This window comes from Helicoverpa armigera, chromosome 1 (assembly GCF_030705265.1).
Source record: "Helicoverpa armigera isolate CAAS_96S chromosome 1, ASM3070526v1, whole genome shotgun sequence".
Taxonomy (NCBI): Eukaryota; Metazoa; Arthropoda; class Insecta; order Lepidoptera; family Noctuidae; genus Helicoverpa; species Helicoverpa armigera.
Window position 1 is genome coordinate 11,751,653 of NC_087120.1, and position 12,760 is coordinate 11,764,412.

The following is a 12,760-nucleotide window of genomic DNA, read 5'->3' on the forward strand; positions in this document are numbered from 1 at the left end:
TTTTCGTTAGTCCTCTTAGTTGAACGATGGTCTTGACTGGAATGAACCAGTAGCGGCGAAAGGGGGGGGCGGAGGGGGCGGTCCGCCCCGGGTGCCACGTCTCGGGGGGTGCCATCTTGGTCGGCACTTATCTGCATGACCAGGATGGCGCGGGCAGAAGGGACAAGTCACTAAGGGTGCCATTCTAATCTGCGAAGCCTAGGCTCACTATCATTATCATTTACTGCGCGATATTCAAATTTAAACAAAACTACAACACTGCACGTGTGACATCGAGGTGGTCACCCCTCTCAGTCCGACTGTCACCCTTCTCTTGTATTTTTGCTTTTATCTGATTACTTAAATTATTTCCTCAAAGTATTGAAAAAAAATTCCGCTCGCTTCGCTCGCGAATTTCTCTTCATTTCTATTATATTCTGCGCTTACTTTTTGAGTCCTCAATCTAGCAAAAAGTTAGTTTCTTTTAATTAGTGCTCAATTCTGAGCTAAATTAGAAAGTCCTCAAAAATAACAATTAAAAAAATCACTTTACAGTAGATATTTCTAAGCTATTAACTGCCACACTCAGAGTCAGTTAATGGTTACTTAAGTGGCTCCTTAGTATAGATTTAAAAAAGCTCACTCTCAGAGACAATTAATGATCCGTTAGCATCCCTTAATGACAATTAAAGTTAAGTAAAGCAAAACCTTTACTTAACTTTCTAATGATTGATTTTGACATTTATGTTTAAGGTTATAAAAGTAAATAAAATATTTTAAAAAGTCTCAGGAATAGGAATGTTTTAACAATAAAGTAAAGATGAGTGATTTGCTTGACTTTATTGATTTTGTAGACTATACCAGAAGGTTTACAGTTGTGGGGCCAAATAAGAAGCCCAGGAGGAGTAACCTTAGAAGTCTATAGGAATATAAAAGGGTATTTTTCTATCAATGTTCAAGCAGTCACTGGGACAAACTTGGAATGTTATGATCTAGTAGCCCGGTGGCCTGGCAGTACCCATGATAGTTTTATTTATAACAGCAGTGCAAGTAAACAAAGACTGAATACTGGTGTGTTAAAAGGGATAATTTTAGGGGACAGCGGGTATGCAGTTAGCAATGTGCTACTGACACCGTTTTTATCACCAAATTCAACTGCACAAGAAAACTACAATAGAAGCCAAATAAAATATAATGTGGAATACTGTGGAAAGATGCTTGGTTCCAATGAACTGGAAATCTCTTCATATTGAGAATGATGTTGTCCTGATGAGTGAAAGGCGTGAAAACACAACCAACAGCAATGGATTTTGGTGCGACAATCTATAGTTGATAGGTTTTTCTCATAATATAATTTTTAATAAATAAAAATCCATAAAATAAGACGAATACTTTTTTAATTGTTGAACAATTATGTAGTACAAAGTTTATTTGACTGCCTTGTTGGTCTAGTGGTCGCAAGCGCGGCTGCTGTGCTCGAGGTCTCTCGAGGGTTTTCTTAAACTTTCACAAAGCAGCCCGTAGTCTGGAAGTTGGTGATTGATTCCTGATTGAACTCCTGTGTTATACTATCCCATGCTGCTTGTTTCTTGGCGACTGACTTGCCATCTGTTATTTAAGATTCCACGATTGGTCTCTTTATAACTAATTGTGCTAACAAAGCTTTTTCGTCCGCCGTGAAATTAGCCACACGTTTGCGTGGGGCTCTTGTTCCTGAAGACTCCTAAAATGAAACAAGCACAAGTTAAATTCTTCAAATACATATGTGCAGCTACTAATGTACATAGAAACGAAACTTACCATGATAATATGTTAAGATAAAGCTATTTATTTCAGAGCTTATCACACTTTTCCACACACTTTTCTTTCCTGACGGTTAACGGAACAAGAATTTTAAACGTAACCTTGACACTGACAGTACAATATTGACAGTGATACCAGAAAAAAGTTTCCATGTACTATATATCATTTACATGAAAATAGGTGTTTTTACGTAAAAACGATCCCGAAATTAACAAATTCTTATTTCTATTGTTGATATACAAGGTTTTAATGTATTTAAATAACATTTTTTGCTACTAAATAATTTCACATTCTAAGGTGCGGCTACACCTTTCGTTTATCGATAAGCATTATCAAAGACAATTTGACGATACTCTGCCCTACGGATACTTAAAGCTGTCATCAACTAATGAACCCTTAAATTTCGTCTCTGGGATGTATCGTTCATTAACAGATTTAATGATAATTAGTTAAGGACTCATTAGGACTAATTTAAGTATCCACTCTGAGTGTGGCAGTTAGACGCTATTTGTAAGCGAAGGTGGGACCCTTGTGACCCCAATCTCAAAAAATTTTGAGCTTGCTACGCTCGCAGCTGCTTCACTTTCCGGTCGTTTTTTCTTCAAACTTGCTTGAGTACTTTTGTGTTCCAAACCTCAAAAATTTCGCGCTCGCTGCGCTCGCGCCTTACACTTTGCAATACATTTCTTTACAAATCTTTTTGCGTCCCAAATTTCAAAAATTGCGCGCTCGCTACGCTCACGTCTTCTTTACTTTAAAGTGCTTTTTTCAAACAAGTTTGGCTACTTTTGTGTTAAAAATCTCAAAAATTTCGCGCTCGCTGCGCTCGCCCCTTACACTCTACAGTAGCCTTCCCTTCATTCTTTATTTACTTATCTTTTTACGTCCCAAAAATCTAAAATTTCACGCTCGCTGCGCTCGCAGCTTCCTCACACACTCGGTTATTCAGTGTTTTTTCAAACTTGTTTGGGTACTTTAGTGTTAATTCAGTATGATTTTTTTTACTACGTGATTATATTTTGTCGTTTTTGGGGAGGGGGTTTGCTCAATAAAAGTCGCCCCGGGTGCCACCCGATGCTACGCCGCCACTGGAATGAACAATACATGTAATGTGTAATAATACATATACTATACTATGTATAATAATATTCCCAATCTGTGAACATACAATTAAGTCAAATATTTTTTTTTCTGTATACATTTAATAATTATTATTTTTTTAGTTTAATTTAGTTGTATAGTTATCGGCACGAATCTTGAGCTCTGACCTTCACCTGCGCAGAAGTAATTTATTGGGTCCCTTTTGTGGTATGAGGTGAGGTGCGGGGGCGGGCTAAAGCGGTGATTGGCCCCCAGTGCATCGCGTCGTAGCCGTCACTCAGGATTGGTTTAGCAAAGAGCTAATAAATCACTTCTGCGCAGATGTAGGTCAGAGCTCAAGATTCGTGCCGATAACTAATAATGTGTCGGGACAATGTGTCGGGACACTCTTTATACATTGTGGAATGCAAATAAAATAATATTTTCTGGATCATTTTATTAGTAGGATTAGTAGGACTTTAATGATTAGAATTATATTCAACCTAAAAGCTGTTGTAGAGGTATCTGCAAAATAATTCGTCACCAAATGCACACACACACAGAGACATTGAAAATTAACAAATGCTTAGGATACGTTGTCCTACTATATCTTGCCTTCTTCTGTTTCATTGGATAGTGCAGCACAATCTTTTATGTGAGGCTGTCACGGTAGAATCAACTTCGCGTGTTAGCGGGACATAAAACAATCGCGTGCACTAGTGTGCAGTGCAGTCCTCGGTGTCCAGTCTGAAGGTGTTGCTCTATTGCGAGTAGAAGATGCCTGAACTTCTTCGCTGACATGCTATTTCGTTGGATAATGCAACACAATCTTTCATGAGAGGCTGACACGGTACGAGTATTAGCATCTCATAAAATAATCGTGTGCAGTGTAGTCCTTGGTGTCCAGTCTCACGGTGTTCCTCCATTGTAAAATGAAGATGCCTGAACTTCTTCGCTGACATGCGAGAAGGATCTTCAAAACTTCAAAGATGTTCGTTGGATGATTAACACGAATGATGTTTTACGAGAGCCATGAGCTATTTTTAAGTCAACCAACAATTAATGTAGATGGTTTTCCTAGAATATAAAGTCCTACATTCGAGATTTTTTTCGTATTTTTTAAAATGATGGTTCAAAAGTAGGAGGAGTAAGGAGAGCTTAGATAGCTTAGACCCGGGGTAGGTATATTGAGTAGTTTGTCACCGGCTACGGAAAGTAGTTATCTCTGGACTCAGGTGTAAAAATAAACAAAATAAATGTGCAGATAATGTTGGCTTGCTTTTTCAAATATTGTTGAAAAACTGAGAAGGATAAACTACTTAGGCCTAGGACTAGGACAAACTAGATTGTCACGGGTTTGAAAGGTAAAGCATATTCATAAAATCAATGAATTGCATTTTATATGTACCTAGTTAAGAGCAAGACTTAATTACATAGAACTACACAGACATACATTGAAAATAAACAAACGCGCAGAATATGTAATCTTCCTGATATCTTGCATTCTTCTGTTTCATTTGGTGATGCAGCACAATCTTTTTATATGCAGCTCACACTGGAGACTCGTTTACTAATTTCCAATGTAAGCCACATAATGAAAAAATTGTCTGCCACGCAATTGTTTTAGTTGTCTTGCGGTGTTCCTGCACTGTAACGAGAAGCTGATGCCTGAACTTCTTCGCTGGCACGCAACAAGAATCTCGTAATCCATCAAAGGACTGCGTTGGATGACTCAGCCGAATGATGGATTACGAGAGCCATGAGCATTTTTTCGTTAGTCCTCTTAGTTGAACGATGGTCTTGACTGGAATGAACAATACATGTAATGTGTAATAATACATATACTATACTATGTATAATAATATTCCCAATCTGTGAACATACAATTAAGTCAAATATTTTTTTTTCTGTATACATTTAATAATTATTATTTTTTTAGTTTAATTTAGTTGTATAGTTATCGGCACGAATCTTGAGCTCTGACCTTCACCTGCGCAGAAGTAATTTATTGGGTCCCTTTTGTGGTATGAGGTGAGGTGCGGGGGCGGGCTAAAGCGGTGATTGGCCCCCAGTGCATCGCGTCGTAGCCGTCACTCAGGATTGGTTTAGCAAAGAGCTAATAAATCACTTCTGCGCAGATGTAGGTCAGAGCTCAAGATTCGTGCCGATAACTAATAATGTGTCGGGACAATGTGTCGGGACACTCTTTATACATTGTGGAATGCAAATAAAATAATATTTTCTGGATCATTTTATTAGTAGGATTAGTAGGACTTTAATGATTAGAATTATATTCAACCTAAAAGCTGTTGTAGAGGTATCTGCAAAATAATTCGTCACCAAATGCACACACACACAGAGACATTGAAAATTAACAAATGCTTAGGATACGTTGTCCTACTATATCTTGCCTTCTTCTGTTTCATTGGATAGTGCAGCACAATCTTTTATGTGAGGCTGTCACGGTAGAATCAACTTCGCGTGTTAGCGGGACATAAAACAATCGCGTGCACTAGTGTGCAGTGCAGTCCTCGGTGTCCAGTCTGAAGGTGTTGCTCTATTGCGAGTAGAAGATGCCTGAACTTCTTCGCTGACATGCTATTTCGTTGGATAATGCAACACAATCTTTCATGAGAGGCTGACACGGTAGACTCATTTCATATCTACGAGTATTAGCATCTCATAAAATAATCGTGTGCAGTGTAGTCCTTGGTGTCCAGTCTCACGGTGTTCCTCCATTGTAAAATGAAGATGCCTGAACTTCTTCGCTGACATGCGAGAAGGATCTTCAAAACTTCAAAGATGTTCGTTGGATGATTAACACGAATGATGTTTTACGAGAGCCATGAGCTATTTTTAAGTCAACCAACAATTAATGTAGATGGTTTTCCTAGAATATAAAGTCCTACATTCGAGATTTTTTTCGTATTTTTTAAAATGATGGTTCAAAAGTAGGAGGAGTAAGGAGAGCTTAGATAGCATAGACCCGGGGTAGGTATATTGAGTAGTTTGTCACCGGCTACGGAAAGTAGTTATCTCTGGACTCAGGTGTAAAAATAAACAAAATAAATGTGCAGATAATGTTGGCTTGCTTTTCCAAAAATTGTTGAAAAACTGAGCAGGATAAACTACTTAGGCCCAGGACTAGGACAAACAGGTTGTCACGGGTTTGAAAGGTAATTACATGGAACTGTATTAAACCTAAAACGATTGTGCAGGTACAAAGTACACAGATAGACATTGAAAATAAACAAACGCGCAGAATATGTAATCTTCCTGATATCTTGCATTCTTCTGTTTTATTTGGTGATGCAGCACAATCTTTTTATATGCAGCTCACACTGGAGACTCGTGTACTAACTTCCAATGTAAGCCACATAATGAAAAAATTGTCTGCCACGCAGTTCTTTTAGTTGTCTTGCGGTGTTCCTCCATTGTGAAGGGAAGATGCCTGAACTTCTTCGCTGACATGCAACAATAATCTTGTAATCTATCAAAGGACTGTGTTGGTTGGATGACTCAGTCGAATGATGGATTACGAGAGCCATGAGCATTTTTTCGTTAGTCCTCTATTTGAACGATGGTCTTGACTGGAATGAACAATACATGTAATGTGTTATAATACATATACTATACAATGTATAATAATTTTCCCACTCTGTCAACATACAATTAAGTCAATATTTTTTTCTATATACATTTAATAATTTTTTTTTTTTAGTTTAATTTAGTTGTAGGTAGGTTTTATTTTATTTCAGCAAAATTGTACCTAGCTCTAAGCCAAATTTCTAACACCTACTTATACATTGTGGAACGCAAAAAAGTATTTTTAGGATCATTATATTAGTAGGATTAATAGGACATTAATGATTAGAATTATATTCAACCTAAAAGCAGTTGTAGAGGTACCTGCAAAATAATTCGTCACCAAATGCACACACACACAGAGACATTGAAATTAACAAATGCTTAGGATACGTTGTCCTACTATATCTTGCCTTCTTCTGTTTCATTGGATAGTGCAGCACAATCTTTTATGTGAGGCTTACACGGTAGAATCAACTTCGCGTGTTAGCGGGACATAAAACAATCGCGTGCACTAGTGTGCAGTGCAGTCCTCGGTGTCCAGTCTGGCGGTGTTCCTCCATTGTGAAGGGAAGATGACGAATTTCTTCGCTGACATGCAACAAACGACATCGGGTTTGAAAGGTGAAGCATATTCCTAAAATCAATCAATTGTATTTTAAATGTACTTAGTTAAGAGCAAGACTCAATTACATAGAACTGTATTAAACCTAAAACGATTGTGCAGGTACAAAATACACAGACATTGAAAATAAAGAAATGCGCAAAATACGTTGTCTTCCTGATATCTTGCATTCTTATTTTTCGTTGGATAATGCAGCACAATCCTTCATACATATCTTGTACGATCGAGGACTCGTGTACTACCTCGCGTGTAAGCTATATATGAAAAATCATGCGCAGTGCAGTCCTTGGAGACGTCTCGCGGTGTTCCTCCATTGTAAAGAGAAGATGCCTGAACTTCTTCGCTGGCATGCAACAAGAATCTTGTAAACTTGTCTACGAGAGCCATGAGCATGTTTTCGTTAGTTTTATATTCCTTTATGCTTATTTCTAATACTAGCTTCCGCCAGCGGCTTTGCCCACGTAGAGTTCTGTTATATCGCGTTTCGAAGAGAATTCTTCAAAAATTCCGAGATTAAAACTATCCTATGTTCTTTCTCAAGGTCAAATTTATCTCTTTACCAACTTTTATTAAAATCGGTTCGGTGGTTTAGACGTGAAAGCGTAACAGACGGACAGACAGACAGAGTTACTTTCGCATTTATATTATTAGTAGGGGTTAAAGCTTTGGAATTCACTTTTTTTGGTACATACATGTAAATTCTGTCGTATATACAGTATATTAGCAAAGATGAATTTTCATTTCATTTAAGGGAAGCTCTGGTACCCAACTGGTATAACTGATCAAATCAATCAATCAATACATAGATACATACATATATGAAATCAAGGAATGCTAAAGCTAAGAGTCAGACTATATCACATGGAATTACATGAAACCTATAAAATGTCGTACAGGTAGCAAAATAAATAATTAATACCAAACACACAGACACAGACATGAAAGATACACAAATGCGCAGAATATGTTATCTTCCCGATATCTTGCATTCTTCTGTTTCATTTGATGATGCAGCACAATCCTTTTAAATGTAGCTCACACCGGAGACCCGTTTACTGACTTCCAATGTTTGCCACATATGAAAAAATTGTCTGCCACGCAGTTCTTGTCTCGCGGTGTTCCTCCATTGTAAAAGGAAGATGCCTGATCTTCTTCGCTGGCATGCAACAAGAATCTCGTAATCCGTCAAACTGACTGCGTTGGATGACGCAGGCAAATGAGCCGAATTACGAGAGCCATGAGCGTGTTTTCGTTAGTCCTCTTATTTGAACGATGGTCTTGACTGGAATGAACAATAAATGTAAATATCTATACAATATGTAATATTTTTTCCGTCGGTCCCAAAAAGCAGATACAGGCTAGATATAGACATGGCTTAAACAAATATCAAACTTTTTCTTTTCAACACAGTAAAAATAGTAATAATTTTTGTCATAATAAATATTTGTTCCCCGAAATAACCGCAACTTCCTTGGAATTGGATAAAATAAAAAAAAAGTTACAACATAATTTTGGGGGGTATGACTAACGGGGAATTTTGTTTGACCCTTGTGTCCGATGTTCTCCGTCCTTCCCCCGTCGCCCGCGCTCCCCTGATTTTCCATGTAAGAAACCTCCGTTTGCAAAATATTTGCATTTTTTGTTTTCAGCTTAGCCTGGATTTGTTGATACTTATACAGGGTGTCCAGTAAATAGCACGACATACTGCAGGGGGTGATAGCTTGGGTCACTACCTATCAATACAACACAATATATGTTCAGCAAAATCTTACGGATTTACAGTTTTACAAAATTTTCCGAAATACCGAAAAATATCTTCCTTGAAAGAGATTTTTAAGCATCTCGTAATGAAAAAATCTTTTTCTAGTACTTTTTTTTACATCAAATTATTCGTGAATGGTTACTTTACCCATCAATAAGTCTTTTTTTTCGATCAAAAACAAGAATGTATTCAAGAAATACAATTTTTTGTTTAAATTTGCACAGAACTAATTTCTTATCACTTAAGTTTAACCTACTGTGGTGAAAAAGAAATGTATGGGGCAGTTTTGTAAAACCAACTTAAAAAATTGCTTGTTTCAAAATCACCATTTTGGAAAGATACAATACTAGTACATTACATTTAAAAAATACGAAAAATGAGGTATTTTAATTAATATCCTGTATAACTCGTATCTATGCCTAACAATACCTTAATAGAACGGATAATACTATATGCCCATTTGTTATTATACAGGATTGCATTTTAAGCAGTTTTGCAGAAAAACCTGGTGGTTCAGAATCAATGACAGAACATATCGGCATTATAAGTAATTATTTATTTTCAAATTTACACTATAAAATTGCAATAACGAGTCAAACATATTGCATAGGTAGCTGCAAAATATTCAATGAATTCGTTTAAAAATACAAGGATACAGACATTGAAAATAAAAAAAATATATTCCGAGAATGTGTTGCCTTTCTGATATCTTCTATTCTTATTTTTCGTTGGATAATGCAGCACAATCCTTCATACATGGCTTGCACGATCGAAGACTCGTGTACTACCTCGCGTGTAAGCTATATATGAAAAATCATGTGCAGTGCAGTCCTTGGAGACGTCTCGCGGTGTTCTCCTTAATTAAGGGAAGATGTGTGAACTTCTTCGTTGGCATGCAACAAGAATCTTGTAATCTATCAAACTGCTGACTGTGTTGGATGACTCAGCCGAATGATGGATTACGAGAGCCATGAGCATTTTTTAGTTAGTCCTCTTATTTGAACGATGGTCTTGACTGGAATGAACAATGAAAGTAAATATACAATATGTAATAATTTTTTCGTCAGTCCCAAAATAGTTATACAGGCTAGATATGCACATGGCTCAGTAAAATATCAAACTTTCTCTATTCAACACAGTAAAAATAGTAATAAATTTTGTCATAATATTATTTGTTCCCCGAAGTACCTAACCGCAACTTCCCTGGAATTGGATAAAATAAAATAAAAGTTACAACACCATTTTGGGGGATATGACTGACGGGGGATTTTGTTTGATCCTTGTGTCCGATGTTCTCCGTCATTCCTCCGTTGCCCGCGCTCCCCTGTATTGGACTGTAAGTTACCTCCACTTGCAAAATATTTGCATTTTATATAATAAGGTATTGATACCTAACAATACCTTAATGGGACAGATGGTAATATTTATACATTTTGTATTAGTTATACAGGATTGCATTTTAAGCAGTGCGCAAAAAAACCTAGTGGTTCAGAATCAATGACAGAACATAGGTATAAGTAATTTTTTTTTCAAATGTTCACTACAAAATTGCAATAACGAGTTAGACATATTGCAAAGGTAGCTGCAAAATATACAATGAATTCGTTCCAAAGTACAAAAGGCACAGACATTTAACATAAAAAATATTTTCCCAGAATGTGTTGCCTTCCTAATATCTTGCATTCTTATTTTTCGTTGGAAAATGCAGCACAATCCTTCATACATAACTTGCACGATCGAAGACTCGTGTACTACTTCGCATGTAAGCTATATATGAAAAATCGTGTACATTGCAGCCCATGGAGACGTCTCGCGGTGTACCATTGTGAAGGGAAGACGCCTGAACTTCTTCGCTGGCATGCAACAAGAATCTTGTAAACCATTAAAGGCCTGTATTGGATGACTCAGGCGAATGATGGTTTACGAGAGCCATGAGCATTTTTTAGTTTTTCCTCTTATATTCCTTTATGCTTATTTCTAGTATTAAAGCCATGGACTTCACTTTGTTGGGTACATACATGTAAGTTCTGTCTAATATACAGTAAATTGGCAAAGATGAATTGTGATGCCACAGTAACTATACCAATTTATTTAAACAGCTCTGTAAGGGAAGCTCTGGTACCCAACTGGTATGTTGCACATCATCATCAGCCTATCGCAGTCCACTGCTGGACATAGGCCTCTCCAAGTGCACGCCACTGAGATCGATTTTCGGCTACTCGCATCCAGCTCCTGCCAGCCGTCTTGCGCAAGTCATCACTCCACCGTGCCTGAGGACGTCCTACACTACGCTTGCCGAGGCGTTGTCTCCACTCTAGAACTCGTTTACCCCAACGGTTATCGGTTCTTCGGCTAATATGGCCAGCCCACTGCCACTTCAGCTTGCTGATTCGGTGGGCTATGTCGATGACCTTTTTTCTCTGACGGATTACCTCATTTCTGATGCGATCCCTCAGAGAAATGCCAAGCATAGCCCTTTCCATAGCCCGCTGAGCGACTTTAAACTTGTGGACCAGCCGTACCGTCAGTGTCCACGTTTCGGCTCCGTAAGTCATGACAGGTAGGACGCACTGATTGAAGACTTTCGTCTTTAGGCACTGTAGGATTGACGATGTTAGGACTCGACGTAGCTTCCCAAATGCAGCCCAACCCAACTGAATTCTCCTATTCACCTCGTCCTCAAAGTTGTTTCTACCTAACTGCAATGTCTGCCCGAGGTATACATATTTCCGAACAACTTCGAGAACGGCGCCGTGTATCGCAATCGGTTCCGGTAGAACATGTTCATTGAACATGACCTTGGTTTTGTCCAAGTTCATCCGTAGGCCGATGCGTAGAGAAGATTCAGCCACGTATGTTGCACGAGTGTCCTGAAATCAATCAATCAATCGAAACATACATACATACTTGAAATCAAGGAATGTAAAAGCTAAGCGTCAGACTATATCACATGGAATTATATGAAACCTATAAAATGTTGCACAGGTAGCTGCAAAATAAATAATTAATACCAAACACACAGACACAGACATGAAAGATACACAAATGCGCTGAATATGTTATCTTCCTGATATCTTGCATTCTTCTGTTTCATTTGATGATGCAGCACAATCCTTTTAAATGTAGCTCACACCGGAGACCCGTTTACTGACTTCCAATGTTAGCCACATATGAAAAAATTGTCTGCCACGCAGTTCTTGTCTCGCGGTGTTCCTCCATTGTAAAAGGAAGATGCCTGAACTTCTTCGCTGGCATGCAACAAGAATCTCGTAATCCGTCAAACTGACTGCGTTGGATGACGAAGCCAAATGAGCCGAATTACGAGAGCCATGAGCATTTTTTCGTTAGTCCTCTTATTTGAACGATGGTCTTGACTGGAATTAACAATAAATGTAAATATCTATACAATATGTAATAAATTCTCCGTCGGTTCCAAAAGGATAATACAGGCTAGATATTATGCACATTGCTCAAGAAAATATCAAACATTATCTATTCAACATAGTAAAAACAGTAATAAATTTTGTCATAATATGTTTGTTCCCCGAAATAACCGCAACATCCCTGGAATTGGATAAAATAAAAAAAAGTTACGTAAGTAGTAAGTTTTCCGTCAGTCGACGGGGGATTTTGTTTGACCCCTGTGTCCGATGTTCTCCGTCCTTCCCCCGTCGCCCGCGCTCCCCTGTTTTGCCATGTAAGAAACCTCCGTTTGCAAAATATTTGCATTTTTTTTTTGTTTTAAGCTTAGCCTGGATTTGTTGATACTTATATAACTAGTTTCTATACCTAACAATACCTTAATGGAATGGACTATAAAATATGTTCATTTGTTATTATACAGGATTGCATTTTTAGTAGTTTGCAGAAAAACCTGGTGGTTCAGAATCAATGACTGATGATTATTATTATTTATTTTCAAATTT

At 37.8% G+C, this 12,760-nt stretch overlaps 1 protein-coding gene and 1 long non-coding RNA gene across 14 annotated transcripts in view; one reads left to right on the forward strand and one right to left on the reverse strand.

Annotated features, from left to right (window-relative positions):
• The window catches only part of LOC110376632 (coiled-coil domain-containing protein AGAP005037), a 283,012-nt gene that overhangs the window by 23,758 nt on the left and 246,494 nt on the right, over positions 1–12,760 (forward strand). The gene's annotated exons all lie outside the window — the stretch shown is intronic.
• On the reverse strand, positions 1,360–2,312 carry LOC135117638 (uncharacterized). Its single transcript, XR_010277022.1, has 2 exons — positions 1,780–2,312; positions 1,360–1,702 (listed from the first exon to the last, which is right to left on the reverse strand). It is a non-coding gene; the product is annotated as an uncharacterized LOC135117638 (long non-coding RNA).